Source organism: Sus scrofa, chromosome 3, assembly GCF_000003025.6.
Source record: "Sus scrofa isolate TJ Tabasco breed Duroc chromosome 3, Sscrofa11.1, whole genome shotgun sequence".
In the NCBI taxonomy this organism is placed as follows: Eukaryota; Metazoa; Chordata; class Mammalia; order Artiodactyla; family Suidae; genus Sus; species Sus scrofa.
In genome coordinates, this window is record NC_010445.4 from 81,760,320 (window position 1) to 81,787,277 (window position 26,958).

The 26,958-nt window shown below is 40.8% G+C and overlaps 1 non-coding gene across 1 annotated transcript; it reads left to right on the forward strand.

Annotated features, from left to right (window-relative positions):
* MIR9789 (microRNA 9789) lies at positions 9,420–9,498 on the forward strand. The gene has a single exon (NR_128469.1). It is a non-coding gene; the product is annotated as a microRNA 9789 (primary transcript).

The window sequence follows — 26,958 nt, forward strand, 5'->3', positions numbered from 1 at the left end:
AGGCAGCGGCAGAGATATTATAAAAGTGCATTGGAACTTGAGCTTTGTAAAGGAGATGTCCTGCTCCCAGCAGTTCCCTTGGGAAGCTGAGAGCTCTTTCTAATGAGGCTGCCTCTGCTCTTACACCCCCTCCTTTGTGCGGTTTGTGGGGAGGGTTGTGGTTATTCTTTTTGGGTGTCCTCAATTGTGTCAAATCTTCGAAGGAGTAATTGGCAAATGTGACATAAACACGGATGGGAGTATTGCTGCAGACTACTATTGTATAACTTCAACCATGGTTGAGGTCTGCTTCTCATCCTGATACAAATATCCAGGGTGATAGGAAAGAAGATCTGAATTTTAGGCCACAAATACATGTGTGTAGCACTGTTTTATAGGCACGACTTGGATGAGAAATTCATTCTAGCTCATTCTGATGGAGAGATGGAGACCAAGGCATTTCTCTAGGCCCCTCTGGTGTCAGCTTACCCAAGTATCATTCACATCCTTACCTGCATTGGATTATCTGAGTCTGGCGAATGCTTCTTTGGCACCACATTTTTTGCCAAGACTGGGAGCCTTCCAGTCTAGGAGCAGCCTCTTTAGTACATTGTGCCAACTCCCTACCAGTGGCCCTGTCACCTCCCATTGGTGTCACCACTGTTGCATTGCAGCAGAGTCCTGGAGTCCCACTCCCCTCCAATCCTTTCTCAGTCTTGAGAAACCTCTCAGCTCAAAAGTATTTGCTTCTTTCCCTGTGTCTCTGGGAGCTCAAACTTTTAGGGAGGAAAAAAGAAAAAGTGAGGTAGGGATTTTTCTGCAGGTAGTTTCTACTTTCAGCTTTTACAATCCTCTGCTAAAATGAGGGGACACAGATAGCCTGACTACTCTTTGAGAACCAAGGAAGGGGAAATGTAATGAGGACAAAACACACAATAATACCTCATTGTATATGATGGTGCTATGATAAGGGAGGTGATGGCAACGATGGTGATAAAGATGGTGATTTATATTGGTGTCTGCTTTAGAATTTCAAACCATTCCCTGGCATGATCCCCACAGTAGGTCAGTGAGGTAGGATATTGTGCCAAAAGGAAATGAAGACTCAGAGAGGTTTCGTGAGTTGCCCAAGGCTACACAGCAAATTAGTCACCACAAGCTCTCATTCGTTATTTCAATACAGTTTTCTTCGAAAGAGGCCACATGTTGCCAGTTTTGTTTGGAGAATATCAGACCCAGCCTTCTGGGAGAAAGTGATCAGAAGTGACTTAGAGACAGCCGGGGCCTCGGGCACCGAGGCCATAGAGGATAGGTTAACAGAAGGTATCTGGAGACCTCCTGAACCCTCAAAATCTCCCTGCTGTCTGGGCAGAAGGGGACCTCATAAGTCAGGCAGAACTGGAGCCTCTGCCATCAGAGCTGGGTTCTCCTGAAAAGAAAAGAAAGTTTATCATGACATTCTTTTTCTCTCTTCCATAGACATCTCTCTAAATTTCTGCTGTTCCTTTCCTTGTACCAAGACTAGCTGCTTACTTAATTATTTTGCCACTGAGCGTGGTTAGGGCAGAAAAAGATCAGGCTAGAAGGAAAGAGAAATGTTTTTTTTTTTTTTGTCAGAGGGATACAGATTTATTTCATTTTTAGTAGTTGCTATTCATATTCACCCGAAGTAATTAATGAAAGCTAGAAGAAGGCCTATAACACACTGCACGTGTGCGCGCGCACACACACACACACACACACACACACACACACACACCTTCAGAGGATTTTTTCACTCTTACTTGAATTATGTTGAGCTGTTGGGTCTATTGGTTCAGTACCCCAAGCCTAGTGCAGTATTGTCATCCCTTGCTTTACAACACAGTCATTATATCCCTAAACCACATTGTGATACACAGTGCCTTCTGTTTACGACTCCCGAAACTCCCACTCCATATATCACCTGCCATAAAACCCATCAAACTGCTGCTACTAAAATGGTGCACAGTGGTCTAAGCAGGAGCCAGGCAAATTGTGTGCTACCCTACTGTGGTTAATGAGAGTGAAAATGTGGTTAGGATTTTATTCAGGCGATGTTCATTTGCAGGGCCATTGTAGTGAGATGGCAAAGAAAGATTCTTTTGTTAACTTGAATGACAATATATTCTCTATTGTATGGAATGGCTCAGTGCAGAGTTTGCCAAGTTATTTGTCAATTGTAAATAAGTCAAACTGCGACCTTGAATGACTAGATTTTTATTACTTGGGGGTCTCGAAAACTAATTAATATACAGAGATTGTGATATTGAGTGTCAGAAACCTGTTGCCAGATTTGGAAGTACATGGTGCATTTCAACGCTAATAAAGACAAAAAAAAAAAGTTAAAATAGAAGGTCTCTTTTCTGTAGAATAAATCCAATTTATTGTGTCTTCTACCTGGGGGATTTTTTTTTTTAGATGGAGAATGGGGAAATGGTACTGTACCTCTTGAATGATTTGAATTCTTCTGAAACCTGCACATAAGAAGAAAATTCTTGGTAATATCCTTAACCATCATTGAGGAGCTTCACTGAAAAATAATTAGAGCAATTAAACATAGCTTTGTTCTGTAAGTAATCTTCATTCAAAGGAATTCTCACTCCTCCCTACACCCTCTCACCATCTCCATCCAACTCAAGAGCCAAGACTCTTTTTTTTTCTTTTTCTTTTTAGGACCACACTTGCAGCATATGGAAGTTCCCAGGCTAGGGGTCGAATCGGAGCTGCAGCTGCCAGCCTTTGCCACAGCCATAGCAACGCGGGATCTGAACAGCCTCTGAAACCTACACCACAGCTCATGGCAACACCAGAGCCTTAACCCACTGAGCAAGGCCAGGGATTGAACCCACATCCTCATGGATACTGGTCAGGTTCATTACTGCCAAGCCATGAATTGAACTCCAAGATTTTTTGATCTTAGAGAAAGGATTTCTTAAAATGGTTCAGCAAATGAATAAAATGGTTATTCAAGGAGGAATGATGTAAACTTCTCTTTTGTTAATCCATGATTCCCCTTATTGTCTCACAGCTCTTTATGCCCCTCCAGACAACTAATTGTGCAGCATGGAAGATATACTAATGGCATTAGAAAACTTTCTTCCATAAGCTGATGTCCATTTATGAAAACTTTAAAGAAAAAATTGGCACTGTGTACATACGGCACGTCTGATCTCATTAAGTCATGAATTCATCACTGAGATATGAGTGTCCCCAGAGACGACTCTGGGCAATGCCTTGGAAGCGGAGCTTGTCCCCTGTGTGTGTCACCTCTCTAGTTTGATCTTCTCCACTGCTGCCCCCAGGATGATTGGGGTCATGGGGCTGTCCCTGCAACAGCATTGTCGTCACTGCCAAAGCTGGCACAGACCACCCACCAAACCCCAAGTTATCTATCTACTGAGTTCTGTATGTTATCATTTGACATACTCAAAAATGCTATGAAATGCATTCTAGTATATTTCCCACTCTACCGATAGAGCAAATTTGAAACCCATGGAGATTAAGCATTATTTCTAAGGTCAAGTGAATCAGAAGAGGCAAGACCTTCTTTTAGGCCCTTTTTTTCTTTCTTCTGACCCCCTTCTCCTGGGATTCTGTCCATCCCCAGTTCTCTTCCCACCCCCACAATTTCTTTAAAGTCTTATTCTCTTTGGAGGAAATCATGTTGCCAAGGGATGAGCTACCTACACTCTCTCCACTTTTGCATAAGCACATGCCTTGTTCTCAGTGCAGGACACTCATTTCCTGGAGATCCTTAAAGCATGTTCTTACCAGGGATGTCATAGACTATGGCCTCAGCAGAGAAGGGTCATTAAGCCCATTTCCTAAGTATTGCTGGCTGGTCCTGTCTACAAATGAACAGGTTTCCTTAGAGATTCAGATCTCTATGTTCTTATCTTGGCAGCCCTAACCATGGAAAAGAGTAGAATTAATATGATCAGAAAGGACTAAATAGGGGCTGAAAAAAAAATTACCCACAAAGTTTTTGTGGGTGATACTAATACATTTTATGTACTTACAGAAGCTTTGCTTATCAACACCAATACTATACCATCATAAAGGTGAGAAAAACAAATCATTCAGGTAGAAACTAAAGAGTAGCAAAGGAAGACTAGCATTCTCTATGGAATGACCACAAGCTCTGGGCAGAGTTTTCAAACTGGGCCCTTCTGTGATCTGTTTGACTTCTTTAGGAAAAATCTGATTTCAATTGAGTCATATTGTTTTTTAAAAATTCCAACCCCAAACAGCACCACAAAAAGGAAATTAAACTATAAAAAGTGCATTAAGGTAAGGGTAGGGATCTAACTTACTGGCCCAGAAACAAGTCAAAGTCAAAGTTAAGAATAGAACCCATAAGTTGCTCCAGTTAGACATTACAGATGCCACCAGTATTTACAATTGCTTGATGTAAAGCAGTCTACCTTGCACTGGATGCTGACATCATCATCGTTGCACTTAGGACTTGGGGAGGTCCAAGTACTTTATAAGCATCCCTTTACTTATTCAGCCCTTGTGGACAATCAGATAAATGGAAAGTACCATTATCCAAGCCCCATGGATAGAAGCACTCCAGTTGGAAATGCATTCCCAATGTAGGGTCTTACTGATAATTTGGGGGCCAGCAAGGTATTGTTGGCCCTCAAAAGACTTAGATACATTCTCTCCCTGACTCAGCTATCCCATACTTTGTAATTCATATTTCTGGCACTAAAGATCTGTATTAAGATAGGCAATTGGGTAAAGAGGGCTATTTATATTCTAGCCTTGGTGGTGCCACTAACTAGCTTTGTGACCTTGGGCAAGCTACTTATCCTCTCTCCCATGCTTACTGTCCAAGGTTGTTTTGAAGATTAAGCATAAAAAATAATATAGTCAAACCTAGGGAAGTCGAGAGTACAAAACAATTGTATGAATATTATATTGAAGAAAAAGAAGAAAAACAAAGACAGAATTTAAAAAGTTGAGGATTGGCCACAGCATTTTGCAGGCATGTAAATATAATATTAAATTTAATTCAGGTATGGTAGTGCCCTTCCTAATTATTTCTCACACCTGATGTGGCCCATGGGACAATTCTCTCAGAGGCCATGCATTTAGGGTCTTGTATATTTTCAAGTTTCCTTATTAAGTAGAAACCAGAAGCCTTTTTATATCTCCATGGGGACACCTCCGGAGCTTGTATCAGCAAAAAAGAAACCATAACCTGAGGTATTGGGTTAGGACAGAAAGTCTGAAGGGCCTCAAAACCAGAGAAATGGGAGACCACTCCACCTGGCCAGCCTTGTGGGCTGCACAACCCTGTGGTCTTTCCCTGGACGTAGAATGGTCATTGTGTTAAAAAGGAGCTTTATCTTTTAAAGAGGAAAGAGTTTGGAGAAGTGTGTGCGTGTGTGTGTGGGTGGGTGTGTGTGTGCGCGTGCGCGCGCTGTGTTAATATATAGGCTCTTCATCAAAAATTTTGGGTCTCTCCATCAGCAATGGGAAAGAAGAAGCAGCGAGAAGGAACAACATTACCTAATAAATATTAATTGAGCATCTGGTGACACAGAGTATTATGCATTATGTTGTCTGTGATAATTCTCTTTTAAAGGACATTGAAGGAGTTCCCGTCCTGGCTCATTGGTAACGAATCTGACTAGTATCCGTGAGGATGTGGGTTTGATCCCTGGACTTGCTCAGTGGGTTAAGAACCTGGCAAGGCTGTGAGCTGTGGAGTGGGTTGCAGACATGGCTCGGATCCCACATTGCTGAGGCTGTGGCATAGGCCTGAAGCTGCATCTCTGATTCGACCCCTAGCCTGGGAACTTCCATATGCCATGGGTGTGGCCCTAAATAAAAGGGCAAAAATAAATAAATAAATAAATAAATAAGAGCTTGGACATGGTCGTATTTTTTATTCTCAAAGGCTAATTGTTTTCAGGCTCACTGAGCGTTTCTTTCTGATGGTTAATCCACCTCTGTGTGCCTAGTCCTGAGCATGGTGCTCTGGAATTCAAAAGAAATCAGAGTCATGGTCGCTAACCTGGAGAAATTTCTGGACTGGTCAAAGAGAATATATTGATAAGAAGAGAGAGCATAGCATAAGCATGTTTGCTGCCTCAAGGGTCAAAGATAATCCATGCTTTGGGGGTTCAGAGAAAGGAGAGCTCCAGTACTGGAGAAATGGGCATTGGAGTTGTGGGTAGGGCTAGGGAAGCCTGCTGCAAGTGCCTGAAGGAGAAGTGGCAGAGAGGTGGGGGTAGAATTTGGAGACTCACCTCTATAAACACCTTGGTTCTGTGAGCCTGGGACCAGCAGGGGGAGCACAAGGTAATAAACAGCTTTGGTTTGAGAACTTGGCTGTGTTTTTTGGAGATCCAGGAAAACAAGGCTGTGAACAAGATGGGAGCAGTCACTACTGTTTTCTCACCTTTTTCATGTACCCGTTGCCTATAAGCCCTCTCTCACTCGCTTCCAAAACTTGTTCCATGGTAAATGCAGAAACAAACCCAAACTAAACTAACCAAAAGAGCCCTGCAAGCAAACAGAACATCTAGACAGGGAATGAAACAATAACATTCAGTTCTTAATTGTTCTTTCAAACAAATTCAATCCTTTAGCCTCTCGATTCTTTGAATAATCAAGTAATATGAGGAACTCACAGGATATTATAGCTCAGAGACCTGTCACTTTAATATTTTCTCTGCCTCAGGGAAATGGGCTATTTAACAAAATTCAGCAAATCAGTGACTATTGGAAAGGAGATTTGTGGAAATGAATGTGGTCTTTATAAGGCTTCAGTGGTGAAACATGCACTTAAATAGGCTGTAGCCTCATGTTTTTTCTCAGTAGGACTACTTTAAGTTTTTAGCAACTTGGTCAAACTAAGGCTCATAGATGTGTTAGAATGAGACTTCAGCTTTATTGACCTGCCTCTGCCTGGTTCTTCATGGCCCTTTTTGTGGATTTTCTATCAGTTTATCAAACAACAACACAACTTTGCCTCCCTCAGGCCCTTTGCACATGCTATTTCCACTGAAAGTCTCACTCTCTATCTCTTTCTCAAACTTCCTTTTGTCTAGTTAATTTCAACTCATCATTCAGATCTCAAGTCAGGCATCACTTCTGAGAAAAGTCATCCATATCCTACAGATCTGGTTTGTCTGCCATATAGTTTCGAGGCACTTTTTATTTATTAACATAGCTTGTAACTGCATATATATTTTTGTGACTATTCTGCTTACCATTGTTTACCTTACTAGACTGAAAGCTCTAGGGTACAGGGTCTGTCCTTTTTTTTCTGGATTTATTTTTTTTCCCATTTATATAATGTTTTTTATTTTTTATATTATAGCTGGTTTTTTGGAATGGATAAGCAATGAGATCCTGGTGTGTAGCACTGGGAACTATATCTAGTCACTTATGATGGAGCATGATAATGTGAGAAAAAAGAATCTATACATGTATGTGTTACTGGGCTGTCCTTTTAATGCACCATTGTATCCTCAGCATGAAGTGTAGTTCCTCATACCTAATAAGCTCAATCACTACTCACTTAGTGGATGAAAAAATGCAGACTTAAGAATTACCAACTGCTAACAGTAGGTGTTACTTTCTGCTAAGAGCTTAAAGGAGTAGAGGTAGTTGGGACTTATGGGAGGACAATAAGGTCAGTGAAGCCTTGACAAATACTAGCATTTAAAGGAGAAGGATGAAATGGGGGGGAGAGTGGGAAGGGTATTGGGAGAGAGGCTGGACAGTGAGAGTGCATAGTGCTGGCTGAGGGATATATGGGGACTTATGACAGAGATGTGGGCATTACTGCCTGTGCCTCAGGTAGGTTAAAGCCCAAGTCATAGTTGAGCATCCCATGATCTATAGACTATTATTGACTCTGCTAGTGATGCTTCATTTGCTTCCCACTCCTGAATTCACGCTATGATTTTTACATCCTGCTTCTGTCCCCAGAGGCTGACCTTGGCTCCTGGTTGGACTCAGCCAGTGGAAGGCACTGGCTTGCACTGGGAGTAGGGGTGGGGTCTGCCCATTCCCTTGCTTCCTTGAATGCACATCTCTAGTGGCAGCTGCACCCCTGCATTACTCCAGCTCCAGCTTCATGGTCCCTCTCCCTTGGCCCAGCTCTCACTAATCTCAGGAAAATATTTCCCACCCCCATGCCCTCAACCTTTGGGCCTCCTGCTAACCCCAGTCTCTCCCAGCCTCTCTGCTCATTCCTCATCCCTTGTTTGTTTCTTTAACTCTGCTTACTCCTCGGTCAGTAGCCCTTTCTTTGAAGTCTCCCGTTTAAAACCATCTGGAGACAACTGTGTTTCCTGCTGGGACCCTGACTGATACACTTATTTTCTCCAAATGATAACACTTACTCCCAGGTTGCATTTGGTACAGGACTGCTTGCCAACAGGCAGCGTGAACACAACTGGCCATTTATCTAGATTCACATTAGAAATGTCCTCTTTTATTTCTGGGCAGCCCATTGACTGTTAGACTCCTGACGCTGTCAGTGGAGGGAAAGGCATGTCTTTCTCCTTCCTCTGCTGTGCTTGCAGAGACTGTACTGTTAATAACCTGATCCCAAACCTAAAATCTTTGACCGAAGAAATGTGACTTAGAAAACCCTACGCTGACAAGGGCATGGAGAATAGAACCATTAGCAGGTAAGAGAGCTTATTAGACATCCAGTCTGCAAAATTCAGGTCACCAAATTTTTTTTGAACTGGATTATTACACTAGCTGCCTCAGTTCTCTAATTTATTTTGCTGGTGCAGACCCTGGGTCCTCACTCCTTCCCTCATCACCCCCCCAAAAAAAAAAAACTGTAGAAAAGTAGAACAGAAGGATTACAGGTGTAAGAGAGTCTTTCCTTGCTCCAGTCCTATTTTGATATTATTGGCTAGTTAGATTTTTCTCCCTAGACATATTGAACGTGTGCCCCCAGATCTATAAAATGTCCAATTAAGAAACCAAAGAAAGGGTTCAGGAACTAACTCTGTTACACTGATACATAATGTAAGTCCTTAAAAAAAATAGAAGTGAATAATTAAATATGTTTTTAAACTTAAGGTATAATATTTCTTCTGACACTTCCCTCACCCAAACCCCCTGCTGGATACCCAGAGCGGGAAAATATTAAGGATGAATTTTCTAAATTAGGAATTGAGAAATGACCCATTTACAGAAAATCAAAAGCAGTCTCTCTCACGTTCTGCAAATACCTGAAGAAAAGATACTGAGGACTCATTTTAGATTCTGCCACGAAAAGGACCAACGCTTGATCTGTAGAATCCTGTTCGCTAAGGAAACCTTTCCTTGTAGGATACAATGTTGGAATCAAAGCTACCAGGGCCTGGATCCTGTCTTCACTTGGGTTTAATGGGACTAGGCTGGGATGCCACCCAGAACTCAGTGACCTGAGGAATGGAAATTTCTGTTGGAAATTTAAGATGGAATGGCAACCTGATTAGTCATTCTAAGTTTAGCTTCCTTCAGATTATTTTAAAGAACAGACTTGTACTATACAACTTGTACTTTTCTGCAAATAGACTCACTCTGTTTGTTTTGAGGCTTTACCATTACTTCCCTTGCATTCCTGTATAGGAACTCCCACTCAGCGACCATGGTCCATGATCCTAAATAAAAAGATCTCATGGGGCCCCTCGCTAGACTCCCTGTGTGCAGACCCTCCTCTCTGCTGAGTCTGTGACGGAGGTGAACAAAGATAAAGATAAAAATATCTGGACTGTACCTGAATCAAACCTCTGGACATTTTCCTTAGCCTTTTCCAATGTCCCCACCCTTTCGTTTTTCAGAAAACATATGGCTAAAGGAAAATCAAGCTTTTTACAATTGGTCTTGGAGTATTTGCCATATGTAATGGACTGTTTATAGGGCTGATTTATAAGCATGCTGACTATGGTTCGTAGCAGAAATTCACTTAAGTAATAACTCCAAGCCTTGCTGTATTGGTGCTCTAGGATGGCTGGACTTAACTTCAAGGGGAACCAAAAGATGCTTGAAGAAAATTATTTTAAATTCAGTTTCATTTCAAACTTATAAGCCAATGAGTTGTAGTGGATTGGGAGTCAGAAGAATAGCTCCGTTTCTGCCAGGAGCTTGTTGTGCAATTTGGGGTAGCGTAGACATGGCAAAAAGTAGCGATAAGGATTTTTGGACTACCTGATGTTTTATATTATTCATATTTATTTTCTCTGTTGATGAGGAACTGAGACTTCAATCAATATTTATTGAGTGTGTGGAGCACTGTTAAGAATGCAAAGGTGGGTGACATGTAGTCTGTGCTGTCCGAGTTGGGAAGGTCAGATGGATTTCTAAATAGCACAGATGGACTTTGTTAAGGGCTTAGCAATGTGCCATAGGAATCGGAAAGAGAGAAGCAGCGCACATGCACACTTGGCTTGGAGGATCAGAAAGGTCTCCCTGTGAAGGTGGCTTCAAGATGCTGCCTCCTTTTTCCAGGATGGGCCTGGCCTCTATCTCACACTTTCATAGCTCCTAATACTTTGCCTTGATGGCATAGATCCAAGTTATAATTACATATTATTTTATTACTTGAGTACTGTCTGGGTCACTAGAGTGTAAGTTTGTGAGAGTGTCCTTTTTGCTTACTTTGGTACCCCCAGGATCTTAAATAGTGCCAGTTTAGAAGGAAGTTAAAAATATCTAATAAGTGAATGAATCAAAGAGTGGCATTGAAGAAGAGGTAGAAATTGGAGTAGAGAAGGAGTTTTCCAGGTGGAGGGAACAATTGGAAAAATGGCCATGTGTAAGTGATCCCCTGTCCATCCTTAGAGATACTATGAGTATGAGAAATGGCAAATGGCATCATACCCTTTTCCTGAAGGACAAAAGGACTTAGTGAGAAAAACTGCCTCAGGCACACAGGTATCTCTAACCTTTCCCTAGTAAACTCAGACGGTTGTATCACTCTGGTTTTATTTAAGCTCTTCTTGAACCTAGTAGGTGCTCATTAAATATTTGAAAACAGAATCAGAACACGGATGGATTTACGGACGTTTTCTGTCCAACAACCTTTTGGAATAACAAGCTATCATTGCCCACCCCCTGCCCCCTCCTGCTTCTCACTTAAGCCCTGTCTTTATGCTGTGAGAAAAATGGTGCAATATGGGGAAAGAAAAGCAGGGCATCTGGTTCACCAGATATGCATATGGCCACAACATATGGCAAACCCAGGGCATTTGACCATCGTGCTCATTAGAATGTGCCGGCAACCCGGATGCCGCACACACCCCGAGTCTGTGTCGTTCTTCTCTCAGCATGCCGGCCTGGTGTTAATCATCGGGATGCACTAGCCTTTCCCCAGCAGATCACTTCCTCCACCCCTTTCACCTCTGATTTCTTCTGCAACCCCGTCCTGTTTTGTGTTTACTGTCGATCCGATGGCCTTCAAACTTGCAGGATGGTCTGACTCAATAGATCTTAACTAAAAACACCAACACACCCTGCTAACCACTCAGAGCAACCACACCAGCTCATGGCCTTCTCAGGTGGTGAGAAGAAAGTGCAAGGTTCATTTGTGTTATGGCAGTAAGGCAGTAAGGAAAACAGTCTATTTTTCTCAGAGTCTGGGATAATTAACTTCCCACAGGAAGAAAGAAAAAGAAGGAAAAGAGAAAAGAAAAGAAAAGAGAAGAGAAAAGAAAAGAAAAGAAAAGAGAAAAGAAAAGAAAAGAGAAAAGAAAAGAAAAGAAAAGAAAATCCAGCCCACCCTCCAGAGCCCCTGATTGTCACTCAGGGACTTAGTTTCAGGAAGAGGAGGGCCAGGAGAGTGCCACCCCACCCCCCAACCCCTGCAAACAAAACAAAACAAGTGATTCCAATGTTGAGTGGAGATCAATCTTCAATAGCCAGTGAGCTGCTTATTCATTTTGTGTCTTTGGTAGTTTCCTCTTAAAATGTCCTGTGTCCAGCTTTTCCAGGCCCTTCTTAGGTTTCTATTTCCCTCTCCCCTCTCTAAGGAGATTTCATTTTTCAGTTCTCATTGGCAACTGAAGCACCATTCATTTGGTACATTTGCATATTCCATTTCTGTCCAGGTTGCTCCTCTCCTGTTGCATTTCTAAAAATGAGAAATGAGATCAAAACTCACATTAACCCCAGTGTCATCCCCTTTGCTTTTCATTCATTGCAATTCTTTGTTTATCATCTTTCAGCAAATTTTCAATCCATATGACAATACTCCCATCGAAATCAATTAGAACCAGTTTCACAAAATAGACTTACGGATGCCCTATGTCAGTCTGTTTTCAAATTCCAGCTGTCTGCCATCGATGCACATTCACTTATTGCTAGGGATACATTATTCCTTTCATCTGCTAGTAACTATCAAAAAACAGTAACAAATTTGTCCGGAAGGATTTCTTCTCCACATAGTTCCCCTCTCTTTCTAAGTATCGCTGATGATTTGATTGAACTCAAAAGAGTTACAGATTTTTCTCATTTAATACCCAATCCATTATTTCAAGGCAGGAAAAGTACAGATTTTTTTTTCCTTTCAAATAGTTTTATAGACAAAAGTGAAAGATTTTTCATTCTTGCTTCAAATTCATTGTGAAAACAGAAGGCAGTTTTCCCAGATGGAAATCTGTCATATCATTATGGAAATGTCAGATTTCCACCCGGGGCATATTGACAAAAAGCCATGGTTTTTGCCCAGGGGGTGGAATTTCACAAATTTTCCCAAGAAGAGCTGCACTCCCTGGTAGAAGGCAGAGGCAATTTCTTTCCAGGTTTCAGCTTTTCGAGACTAAGCTCGAAGAGATTGGTTTCAGGCAAATACCCAAAGAGAAGAGAGAAAACTTTAGCATCCCTAGTACTGGCTATAGGGGGTTGGCTCTTGTTCCTGAGTCAGTCCTGGCTGTATTTACTTTAATGTTACAGTTACCCTGAGCTGTAACTCTATGGGCAATATCACATAAAACTCATGTGTCTTATTGCAGAACAGAGGAGAGATTTCCTCCTTTGACCTACCTGATTCTGCCACATTAATATCTCCCCTTTGGTTAATACATATGCTCTTCTTTAAAGTATCTCTTAATTTTGGTAATTGTATTTTTTTCCCCTGAGAATGGGAGCATTTTAAACCTCCGTTAGTGGAGTATTCATGCATGTATTAGAAATATTAGCAAATGGTGTCCATGTTAATGAATGATAGGACATTTAGAGGAAAATAAAACAATCCCCAAACATTTTCATACATTTATAGTCATCAGGATCTCACGTTTTAAATAGATGAAAAAGATTTGTGAGTGGCATAAGTCATGGCAGAAATAGCCTTGGGACATGAGTTACTCTATTCTATTACGTAAAAGTCTTTCTGCCTTGTATAATAGCCCCACAGATTAGCAAGTACAATGCGAAGGATCTAAATATTTTTCTTAAATAGATTTGCTGTTCTCAACAAAAAAAACCTCCTCCAAATATTACACTGGTATAGGTACTCTGATCCATTAATATAAATGACTCCAATGTATATATTTTTTCCTGGCAGGAATACCTGCATTTAAAAAATGCAGCAATAACTTCAAACTTCAAAGGTCTAAACTTCAAAAGGTTTCTTGCATTCTGCTTGATGGGACAGCATCTTATGCACACATGCTTTTTTCCTTGCTAAATGCCTTAATAATGAGCTTGGGTTCAGATTTTGTGAATCGGAGCCAAGTAACTCTATTTTATTATATTTGCTGGGAAATGAACTAGCTCAGGGTAATTAGGAAAGCAATTTTATTAGCTTCTATTTCATAAAGATTGTTTTTTAATCAGAGTCAGAACTTACTAGAAATGATTCTGTGCTCATTGCTTGGGTCTCAGGAAATGAAGTGGGGCACCGTAGGTCCTAACCCACAGTAAAACCAATGTGATGAAGACAGAAGCTTTGCTCTTAATCTCTAACAATGCTGTAAAAATAAACCCAATCTGATGGCGTTGTAAATAAAAGGGTCACAGCTAACGATTACCTGTGTCTAGTTTATTATAGACTAGAGCCTTGATAACTGAAGGAGTTAAAACTCTTTTAATTGCCCAAGGAGTTTTGGATTCAAGTTGTGAACAATCATGGTTTGGGGGCTGGGGGGCTGGGGCGGGTAGGAAGCAAAGTAAAACACTGGATTAGGTGAATATGTCTTCCAGAGACAAATGGGAGAAGGAATTGGGACTGATAGTGTATTTAGATAATGTAGTGCAGCTGTGAAAAAGACAAATGCTCTACTGAGGCACAGTGCATAGAAGGGGGGTGTTGCTTATAGGAAAATGGAGTTTCTGCAATCACGCCTCTCCTGGCAGCCACTTATGGAGCACGGCATACTGTTTGGGGCACCTCATTATAAAGAGAACATCAATACTGTAAATTAGAGAGAACTCAGAGAAGGGTGACAAAAAAGATAAAAGGATTAGAAGAGATGACCTATAAAGAAAGGTTAAAGGAACATAACATTTAAAGCTTTCAGGAAAAGGAGCTGGAGAGATGGAAGCCTATGCTAACTGTCTACAAATATTTGAGCAATAATAATTTTCAGGAAAGAAGGGGATTGCTTGCAGTGGTTGAGAATGGTCTAATAAGAAGTAACGGCTTGAAACTAAGGAAAGGGGAAAATGTCGGTTAGGAGACATTAGAAAAAATTTCTTCCCAGTAAGGGCAATTAGGCACTGAAGTGAACTGCCTGGGGGAGGTGGCTGAGGCCCCATCACTCTAAGAGTTGCAAGTATTTAAGGGGAGTTAAACACTGGGGAAGCTCCTCTGAAGGGAAGGAAAGCCCACCCTTTTCTGAAGACATTTCCTGTCCAGGAGAATTGGGCTAGAACCCCGGACTTTCCAGTGCCCCTAAATTGTGGCTTGAAGTTTGTAAAGCAAGTGTGTGGAGAGTGGGGGTGGAGGTGGGAAATACGATCCAAGAGAAAAGCCCATCCACCTGCATGGGAAAGATCTTTCCAGAAATCCACGATGTTCTACTATCGGTCATTAGCATTGGTGTTCCTCATTTACCTGTACAGTTGTCCAGACATTTACATAAATCATCACACGATGCCTCCAGAAGTCAGAGCTAAACTGGGAATCGAAGGCTGTCCCTGACAAGGAGGCGCATTTAAAAATGAATGGTGTGAGGTTGTGTGCATCAGTTTCTGTTGTGCAAGCAAAGGGAAATAGAGAAAATTGCCATGTTTTATCATGTCGGACGAGCTGGAACAGGTGACACCATGATCAGGTGTGCATGCATAATCACTCCCCCAAATAATCGCCATGTGGAATAATTTCCCCCCAAATCTTGCAACTTCAACTTATTCTTTGCGAGTGACTCATAAATCTTGGCCTTGAATGTGAATCAAGATTCCAAGCTGCAGGCTCAGGGGTTTGTTGGATTTATTCAACTTTAGTCTTTATTTATAGACATAAAAGTGTATTATTGGTTGTAACATCCAAACAAAAGAAAACAGATTGTAAGCATCCATTAATGTTTTCCCAAAAGGGAAATCACACGTTTCTCTCGGGTCTTTCATTCTCTCCCTTGTAATATTAAGATGATGTCATAAACTCGTAATTACTTTGTGATGTTCTTGTGCACTTTATATCTGTTGGTTCAGAGACACAAAATCCCTCTCTGATCAGAATGCAGCAAACAATATGAGCAGGTGGAAGATAAGTCTTCGGTGGCTTGCAATTTAGAAACCTCTGAAGTTTTGAATTCACGCTATTTAAACTCTGTTCTCTCGGAAGGAAAAGATGCATTTTTAAAATCTTGGGTCTTGCGTTATACACATGAGATGAGGTGTTAATTTTATTGGAACAATTACTCTTACTGCCAGAATAGAAAATTATTTTGGCTAACAATGAATGTAGAGGCTATATGAGAACATATTATTGTATTTATCTAGTAGGAATTTTTCATCCACTAATCATATCCAAGAAAGCAAAGATACTTTAAAAGAAGGAGTACATTTGTGTGCATATTATCAGATGTTTGGCTTTCAAGTACCTGTGACACTGGAGTAAATAGAAAACACAAAACATAGGAAATGAGAGAAAAATGGATCACAAGATGGTGACTTTCTCTTTTCTTAGCCAAATCTTTGTTCTTTTACTCTCAGCTCAGCTCTTCATTCTGTAAGAAGGAGGCCATAAAGTATCTATTTCCAAGTCCTCTTTAAGCCTTGCTCAGATTTCTTATTGCTCATTGCTAACCATTTTAATTTCTGACCTCTTCTGCTCCACTAGTTATAGACCCACTCACTGACCCTCTAGGATTTCCAACTCAGTGATTTATGTCCTTGCCATATTCATGTGAAGCACCAGCATCAACCTCAGAGAGAGGGGGAGAGAGGGCAATGCTTCCTATCATTCTCTGTTCTTCTGCTTGGTGTTTTAACAACTTTTTTTTTTTTTAATTTCTCTTTTCTTATAATATTAATAATGATCTTGATGCTACAACTTTTGATGTCCCTGGCAATACTCCACCTTCCCTCCTCTGGGAAAAAAAAAAAAAAAAAAAAGGAAAAGGACTCTTTTGAGTTTTAATTGCTACAGCTATAATAGGCTAAGAGGCAGCATTTCCTTGAGTGGTGGTATTTGGGGAAGAATGGAAAGACAGTGATCCTACAGTCTCTAACCTGATCAATAAAGCTCTTGACTTCTGGGAGAGTCAAATGGAAGAGTGGGAGAGTAGGGCCTGGGGAAGTCTGCCTCCGCCTTGGCCCTAATACCATTTCTCTCCTATGGGGAAGCAGAACCCTTTTTTCTTTATTATTAAGGAATTGAGGGTTATGAGGTTATCTGCTAGGAGGAGCTAGGCCACTGTTATCATTTTCGTAATATCTGCCCAATCTGGTCTTTCCACAGCATATGGAAATTCCCAGGCTAGGGGCCTAATCAGAGCTGCAGCTGTTGGCCTATGCCACAGTCATAGCAATGCCAGATCAGAGCCAGATTTGCAACCTATACCACAGCTTGCAGCAACGCCATATCCTTAACTCACTGAGAGGCCACAGATTGAACCTGCATCCTCATGGATACTAGTTGGGTTTGTTACCGCTGAGCCACAGTGGGAACCCCTGGTCCTCTTATCCTTTGATAAGTAGACCATCAAATGTGGATGCCTTTTGCCATCCTCAGCTGAGTAATTTGCATTCGCATTTGAGTTAAAGGTGAGTTCCCGCTATGGTGCCAACAGGATTGGTGGTGTCTCTGGAACTCTGGGACACAGCTTCAATCCCCAGCCTGACACAGTGGGTTAAGGATCCAGCGTTGCCACAGCTGAGGCATAGGTCAAAACTGCAGCTTGGATCTGATCCCTGGCCACGGGGTGACAAAAAAAGAAAAAAAAAAAATCATAAAAAAAAAGTTGAGTTAAAAGTAATTTGGCTTAAGATCTTTATTTTGCCGGTTATGCCTATATGCCTTTACGTATCTTTTTCTCACTCCAGTGTTTAATTTCCGTCTTTTCCCCCATTCTCTGCATTCTTTACAAGTCCTCGGTATCCAGCAAAACAAGCACTTCTCCTGAGAGCCCCGCTTGAGGATCAGTTTTATCTTTGTCTGACCCAGGCATGTGTTGTGTGGTAACACTGTTCGCAATTGAATATGAATGCAGGCTAGCGAGCCTCTTTGTCAGGACATGGATGTGCCCCACATGTCGATCCTGTTTAGTTATTAGAATCTGAAAACTTAATCATACACTCTAAGAAAAGGCTTTAATAGAGGATTTTACTCCTGCATGTTCATTTAAGTTTTAGACTTGATGTATTAACGGCAAATTTAAAATTGTGTCCTCTTCATTGCAATCCTCTGTAGTTACAAGGTTCTAATAAATATTATGTCCTCCCATCATGCAATTAAAATTTTCCACCTCATTTCACAATGCAAAACATTCACATGTTGTCAATCATTTTGAAACATGATTTTTTGACATCATATAATTTCACTTCATTTTTTCAGACAGACATCGCACCAGGAAATTATTTAAGAAAGAATCCTATTATATCTTTATTTTTCCACCAAATTTCACCTTCAGATGCAGTCATTTGTGTACATTCAGTAATTTCGACAATAAACTTGCAAGGAGAGGGAATGGCAAGTGCTCAGACAGACATTCACATATGGGCTTTTCACTCTTGCGAGGCTGCAGCTCAGTTGTGGGCACTCAGTTAGAAAACACGGTTTTAGCCACGGGAAGTTTACAAGTCTTGCTGCACAAAGTGAAAAGGTTGCTGCTTAAAACAGCTACCACCTGGGAAGCTGGGAGAAAAACATGCGTGTGCTTTTGAACTTTCCTCTGTTTAATAACTAGCAGACACTAATGATTTGCCAAACATCCTGATTGAAAATGGCGGTAGTCAAAGGCAAGACTGCCTGCTGGTTGTCAGGTAGCCCACCTGTTCTCCAAACCAAAGTTCCCCTGACCTGTGCCCAGCACAAAGCTGTTATCCTTTAAGCCACTGCTAGAAGTGTGTGTGTGTGCCTTGCTGGGCTGTCTCGCTAACATTCACGTCTGCTGTCGGAGAGAAGCTCCCTACTGGCAGCTCCACGGTGCCTTTTTTTATGAGGGAATATCCTTGGGCAGTGATCTCATATATCGTTATTGGGGAGGTTGGGGCAGGCGCGGAGTGGGAAAGAAAGAAAGAAAGAAAGCTCCTCTGGTCTGAACGGCAAGGGACAGTTCACAGGAAAATGTTGACTAAGGTACTGGTCAGTTCAGAATAGGATGAGGATCCCTTCCTAGTATTTTCAGTTAGTGGGGTGGTTTTTCAAGAAGGGTCAGCCATATTATTCATGATTTGGTGTAATTTGGGGAAGAAAAATAGCTAGTGGTTGAGGATGGGGAAGATGTAAAATAGAGAAAGCAGTAATCTCCAGGAGGGTGGGCAAAGGTGGGTTTTGATTAAAGCAAAGATGCCCGAGTTGGGGGGAGAACATCACTTTAGGCTGACCTAAAGAAGAAAAGTGATGAGAAGAGTTTATGAAGTGCCAGTTTGGTTATTATTTATTAGCACAAAAAAGTTAATTAACACTGTGATATTCAAAATTGCAGTGAGCCATGTTACTCTTTCCAGCCAACTACATAATGGCAAGAACATGGGAGCTGCTGGTCCTGAGCTCTTTCTTCATGTTCTATGATTGCTTATTTAAGGTAGTCTAGGTTTATGTAGATATCAGTGAATATATGGGAGTAAAACATTAGATAGGACTAGAAGGAATTCTTTTAAGATAGTTCTATCTACTACTGAGTATTATATTAAAATGATTACATTTAGGATTTTATTAATGATTAATCTGTGAAAGTCTTGGTATGGAGTAAGATTCCATGGCACACTTTTAAATACCTACTATGTACTATGCTTAACAAATGTTATGTCATTGAAATCTCACACCAACCCAACAAAGAGGATATTATGATCTATTTTTCACTGATGTGAGATATAAGACTCACACAGCATCTACATGGCTAATAAAGTGGCAGAACTCAAAACCAAATCTCCCATACCCTAAATGTTTGTTCAATGAATGTTGACAATTAAATCCATACCATAGTCACTTATGGATATTCACACATATTTATTCATTAATTATACCTGCACATGTCAGAATACCAATCTGGTTTTTAATGGGATGATTAGTAAATTAGAAGCAGATCCTTCATGCTAGACAAGAACATGCATCCCCTGTGTTTCTTCCAAGAAAGTCCTTTGTAATGTTCTTTAAGCCCCAATCCAGAGGGATTGTCTCCAGGGACCAGAAGATACCTAACTTTGTTCTCTAAAGCCAATTGTACTACAGATGAAGGTAGGAATTAGCATTCATCATCCATGGTGATTTTTATCTCCCTCTCTGGGTTGACACAGTGCTTATCACTGTGGTACCTAAGTGCATTGACATGCTTGCTAACTTCTCAAGTAACAATGCTGGAAAGAGAATCCTTCTTCTGAGCTGTTCAGTGTCTAACACACAGATAACCATTTAATTTTCGCATTCTTACAAGTTCTTCATCATCTGAACTCCTGTGTAGTTCACAGTTGCCCTATATTAATGCAGTTAAACCCTTATGTGGTGGTGAGCAGCCCTTTGAATCACAGCAAGCTGTATTAAAATTTATGCCAAGGGAGTTCCCTTGTGGCTCAGCGGGTTAACAAACCTGACTAGTATCCATGAGGATGTGGGTTCAATTTCTTGCCTCGCTCAATGGGTTAAGGATCTGACATTGCCGTGAGCTGTGGTGTAGGTCTCAGGCATGGCTTGCATCCCACATTGCTGTGGCTGTGGTGTAGGCCAGTAGCTGCAGCTCTGATTCAAAACCCTAGCCTAGGAACTTCCATAGGCCACAGGTGCGGACCTAAAAAGCAAAAATAAAAAATAAATAAAATAAAACCTATGCCATGGTGTATCTAATACAACTTACCACTTATTTTAGGAATTATGTGGTAGAAAGAGAGTCTATATAAATATGCTCTTAAAAAGTAGGTGTTTTTAAAAGACTTCATGGGGATCTCATGAAACCTATAGGTACTGGTAGAGCTTTGCTCAGAGAAATGGAAGCAGAAGTGCATATCTCTCACTCCTCTCTCTCATTCCCTCTCTCTCTTCCCTGCTTCTCTTTGCTTCGGTGCTTTATTTTCATCTCTGATGATCAGTTTCTCAGTTTACATATCTGCTTACACATGGCCCATTGCTGCTGCCTTCAAATGGTGGCCTTAGCCTGCAAATCTGCATGACTACTCAGCTCATATTCCCCACATCAAAATCATGCAGATCCTAGTTTCCCTATTTCATATTCCTGGGAGAAGGAAGCTGCTGCAGCCCTGGTCATATGTCCACTCCTGGTCCAAACAGTTGTGATGGGAGGTGGGAGGGTAAATCATTATATTTAAGAGAGAGAAACAGAATTCTCAGGCAGGAAACCCTACCCTGGATGTTTTTAGATAGAGATGCTTCCACAGAGCACCAGGGAAACAGAAGCACCTGATCCTCAATCTGAGGTCCAGAATCCCCATTCTTTCTGGACTAAAATCTTACAGTGTATTTTGCAAGATTCCATTTCTGTTTCTACATACAAACCCATTTGTTTGGATTCAGCCAATATTCTTCCTCACTCCACCCTACCCTACCACCCCATCCTATCTCTGGAATACACTGGGGAGCCAACTTTCTCCTCTCCCATCCATGTGAACGTCATACGCAGACACAGCCACCATAAGCTCTTGTTGGCTTTGTGTGCCCAGCCCCAAAAGTTTTTGAAGACCCTTGAAAAGCTCTTCAGATATTGCTCTCAGTCTTATTTGTCAATCATAATCGGGATTCCTGGGTAGATGCCTGAGAAAATATTAAATTATCCTCAATTTTTGCAGAAGGTTTGATGGGAGGGCATCTTCTCTCATGCCTGGGAGCACCTTCCTTCTCCTGGCAGCCCCATTATGGTCTGGACGTGCATAACTTTGCACAGTTCAATTGCTGTTTCCCCATCCTCGAGTTGTACCCAGACAGCCAATTCCCTCTCATGAGATGAAAGCGACTCTATTTGAACAAGCTATGACATCAAGTTTTCCCTTTCATTCTAAGGTTCAAAACAGAACTGTAATGCCATCAAAGGATGACCAATATGGCCTATTAAGTAAGAAGTCTGATCTCACTTCTCATATGCTATTTTCATCTTTCCTTTTCCAAAGAGAACTTTTCACACAGATTTCTGGCCTAAAAGTATGTGGCTGAGGGTTTATAAAGGACTGATTTCTCTCCAAATGTGCTTCACTCTACAATTTGAGACAGATACACATACAGGAGCTTGAAGGACTGTGTTCTAGTTCTTCTAAAGGGAGAGTTCTAGCACAAACCCCTTTGCATTTTCCCTATCTTCTGAAAACTGTTTAAAAGCCTTAAATTCTGTCGCTACTGTTTCAGTCTTTGGCCTCTCTAAGGGACCCCACCTTAGGTCAATGCGGAAAGATCACCATGACCATGACAACTATTAAATTGCTCCACCAGGGGAAATATAAAAATGTAATGAACCAGGCTTGAATGTAACCGTACAACACTAGAATTACTGGAAAGAGCTGCTGGCTTCCATTTTCTTGTGCTTTGAAGGCTTGTTGTGCATGGGCAAAAGAAACCAACAGCCCTGAGTCTCTGTCCCTTTCAGGGCCATGTAAATAGCAACAAAAATAATATTTTCAACTAAGTGGTTTAGCAGACAGTGTTCCAAATGCTTCACCTGTATTATTTCATTTATTAATTCTAAAAACTATCTTTCCAGGTAGGTATTTTCATTATCCCAATTTTACAAATGATGGACTGAGGACCAGAGAGTTTAAGTAACTTGCCTGGAATCACAGAGCATGGCTCGGATTTGAACCCACTGTGAGTCCAGACTTTCCGTTTGTAATCAGTATATCATGCTGCCTTCTGCATACAAATGTGCTCAGTCAGCTGTGATGTGAGCATTTGAGGGGCATGACCGAGGTGCCTTACCCTGGCAGTCCTTCTTTTCTAGTCATACCTAAATTCTCTTCCTGAGACCTCAAACCTAATGATGCTCCCCAAACCTTCTACTACTGCGGGGTTTTGAGGATAAAGTGAAAAAAGGGTAAAATAAGTTCAAGAAGAGAAGAAAAAGCTAGGAGGAGTTGGGGTGAAGAGAGATGAAGAGGAGAAGCACAGAGGGTTTTTAGAGCAGTGAAACTACTTTGTATGATACTATAATAATGGATTCATGTGATTATATATTTCTCCAAACCTGTAGAATATATAACACCAAGAGTGAACCCTAATGCATACAACAAACTTTGGGTGATGATGATGTGTCTGTGTGGATTCATCGGTTGTAACAATTGTACCACCTGATGGGGGATGCTGTTTATGAGGGAGGCTGTGCATATGTGAGGGGGTTTGGGAAACTCTGCCCTCACCTAATTTTGCCGTGAACCTAAGACTACTTAAAAAAAAAGTCTCAGAGTTCCCCTTGTGGCTCAGCGGTAACAAACCCAAGTAGTATCCATGAGGACAAGGGTTCAATACCTCACCTTGCTTAGTGGGTTAAAGAGCTGGCATTTCATGAGCTGCAATGTAGTTTGCAGACATGGCTTGGATCTAGTGTTGCTGTGGCTGTGGCATAGGCTGGCAGCTACAGCTCCTATTTGACCCCTAGCTTGGAAACTTACATATGCTACAGGTGCAGGCCCCAAAAAGACTAGAAAAAAAAAAGTCTCAAAAAAAAGCTAGGAGGAGAATGTGAGAGGAGTGCTAAGAAACCTGATTATGAAGAAGGCGAGTGGAAGAGAATGGGTACTCTGCTTCCCTGCTTGGAAATGCCCTTCTGATTTTAATGCCTTCTTTCTCTGCTAAAGAGACCCTCCCAAATGACAGAAAACAGGCCATCAGAAACAGGCACTGTGAAAGACAAGGATAAGGCTCTTCTGGGTGTTTGGGGATACACTTTGCATCAGAGTTTCTCATGATGCCTCTGCATTCAGTGAATTATCCCACGTGGAGCAAAGTCTGGCCCACAGGGAGGAGCCAAGAATCAGAAGACTCTGGGTCCATCTTTCCATCTCTAAACAGGTCTATGGCAGGGAGAAGTCAGGGCAGGACTCTGTCATGGGGAGTTTTAATGAGAGCAATTTAAGTAAAACCTAATAGCATTATCAGGATAAGTGGTCTAATAAGCATAAGCCTCTCCCTCTGTGTGGCATGTCCCAAATTACGGCAGGTGAGTGCCCAGTATGAACCCCCACTGCCTGCACCCATCCACTTCCTAACCCTCTGGCCCTTTCTCCTCTTAGTGCTATCACTGAAGACCTAGTATGTTTTACTTATTTAGGTCATTTATTATTTAGTTTCTTCCTCTATGGAGTGTAAATACTATTGAAGGAATGAATGAATGCTATTGTTGAATCTGCCTTCAGACAGTCGGGCCAGGAGACCAGGTCTTAGCTTTCCTGTTCACAGTAGTCATTCTGTCTCCCTCTCTCTCTCATTGTCTCAGCTGTTTCATGGCCAAGTGGCTGGCTGAGATTTTTCTTTGGGCCTGGGCTTTCTCTCTCTTTTTCTACTTTCCATACTGTATTCTATCCAGTGGTTCTCACTGTCATTTATATCAAGTGTCTTTCTCCACAAAATATTTATGCTAAGCCATGAGGTGGTGTGAGAAAGATGAGGAGGAAAACCTAAGGTAGACAAGGTGACTAGAACTTCATCCCAGGAGACAGATAGATGGTCAGGGAGCATCCTGGTGTCGTGAAAGCAGACCCAAGAGGATGCAGCCATCCTGCTCTAGGTCCATAGGACTAAGTTATCCAGACAGAGTATGAAACATTAGCCAACATTTACACTATGCTGTGAGTCAGTAGTTTGCCAGTATCAAACCGTCAGGATACAATGTTTTGCTTTTTGTAGGAAAGATGTCAAAATCTCTCTTGATTAATTTCCTGGATTAATACTATGTATATATGTATTTATTTATTTAGCTAACACTACCATAGAGCTTAATTTGTTCCAAACACTATTCTAAGTATTTCAAAAATAAATATTGTCAACAAATAGTAAGTGCTATTATCTCCCTCCTTCACTCCCATTTTGTAGATGAAGAAACAGAAGCCAAGAGAAAGTTAAGTAACTTGCTTGAGCCTAAGAGGTAATAGTGGCAGAGCTGAAATCCATACCCATGTACCCAGCTCTGGCTCCAGATTCAACACTATCCACTAAGTAGGCTACCTTTCCAATATTTACTAATACTTTTAAAGCTTTGGCTATAGTCTCATTTAAAATCTATAATTCTCTAGATCTTTATGAAGAAGATGACAAAAACCCACAGTAGAAGATGGGCAGCTATTTTAACTTCAAAGAGAAATTTCCTGATCTGATTTGTCTTGTTTTAATACATTAATTATCTAGTATATATATGTATACTATATATTAAATATATATAAGCACACATAGATCAGAATATATATGTGCATATACATATATATTCAAATGTTACATGAATGTATTAATATATTTTGCCTAATCCATACAGATCTTCACCAATATTTCTTCTTTATTCTCTTTTATGCCTGCAGCTTTCTTTATGCATTTCCATTTTCCACATTTTTCAGAGTGATTGGATTAGGTTGCATACACTTCTCCTGAAATATTAAGTGCATACAATCTGCATCCACATGCATTGGATCTATAGTTATGATCTATCATTTCAGAAGCCCACATGGTAAAAAAAGAGCAGAACAGGCCTTGAGTGCTATGAAGTATTAGGTCCAAAGAACCCCCTGCCATTCATCTTCTCACTAATGCAGGGACTAACAAGACCCCAGAGTTTCTGTCTCATTGGCAGATCCTTTGTTCTCAAACCACAGAAACCACACACACACACACACACACATGCATATTTACACTCACTTGCACCCATTTTGTATATCTAAGAGTATCTATTTCATAATGAGTAAGTTGTTGCATAGTTAAGTAGGAGAAAGATACCTAACTAACTAGTGTGCCATTCCTGAAATTTTTTAAAGAGGATGTGATATCAACACAAGTGTCAATCCAGATTCTTGAGCTCTGTCTCCAGGACAATTTGGGGGGAAAACTAGATATGAAATGGTTGGGCAAGACATCATTTTTTAACTTTTAATTGCTTCCACCTGATATCTCTCTCTGTATTTTTTCTTCCATATAACTTTTATCATTAAGTGCTCCCAGCATCTAAAAGTACCACTGCTGGATCTTCCTACCTTATTTTTCCCTTCTCATGGCTTAAAAATAGGATAAGGCAGCCTTTCTTGTTTGACTTATAGAAATTGGTCTTACTGCTTTCAAGTAAGTTTGTTATACTTACTTATGCTACATTTGTTGCAGTATAATTTTCTGACTGGTGGCGTTTCACAGTGCTAACTTCCCAGACACCCCCATGCCTGCACTGGGTCTGCAAATTCATTTTTTCTCCTTTGTACCCAGTGGATTTTTGTTGTGATGCACGCTTACGCCTCTGAGCATACATTCTCTTTCCTTCTGTCTTCCCTTGAAGTCTACTGCTCAGAACTTCCAATTCACTGTCCTCTGCTTTGTGAGATTTCACAACTTGTCTAAGGTTGAATTTATAAGTAGAACAAAACCACTTACCCCTTTGATATGAGATAAATTCATGAGAAGAAATCAACTTGATTGAATTAGTTTGTTCAAATGGAAAAAAATACTGTGTCCTGTGTAGACATAGTATTATTCACTGGGTATTTCAGTTACTAGTTATTTTTGCTTGTAAAGTCTACAAAGCCCAAACACCTAGATGTGGTCAGTCATCTTTGCCTATACAATTCCCCAAATAAGTATACTCTCATATATACACATATTCCAATGGGTAAAGTCATGGACCAAACATCCTGATTATTTTGTGAATTTTTCACATTTCAGCTAGATGTTTTGAGCCTGTGTAGACACAGATTACAAAGTGCTTCCCAGTAGGTATCCCTTTGAATCTGCTTTTTTGTTGTAGAACAAAGTTTCATTTGCTCACAGATTTTAATTTAAAAAGAGAAAAGCTAATGAATGTTGGATCTCATTCTTCAGTGAAGGTAATAAGCCTCATTTGTATATATAAAAAGATACCGCCCTCTGATTGTCAAAGTTTACTTCTTTCTTTTAAGATTCTTCTTTGTATTGTTTTACAATCTAGGTATATCTGTTTAACATGAAATGCAGAAAATGACAGGGCTCAGACAGCTACTGCATCCAGTGACAAAGATTACTGTCATCCTGGCTCATCAGTTAATTCATCATTGGCAATGGTCCATTCCATTTCCTGGTAGCCTAGCAACAGCCAATGATGGGGAGGGCTGTTTGCCATGTGACAATGGTATGTGGTACTTTCCAGAATGCTTTTACATAAAAATAGGATGATAATTTATAAATTTACATTTTTATTTTAATAAATGGGAATATTTGGTTTTAGGGGTTGA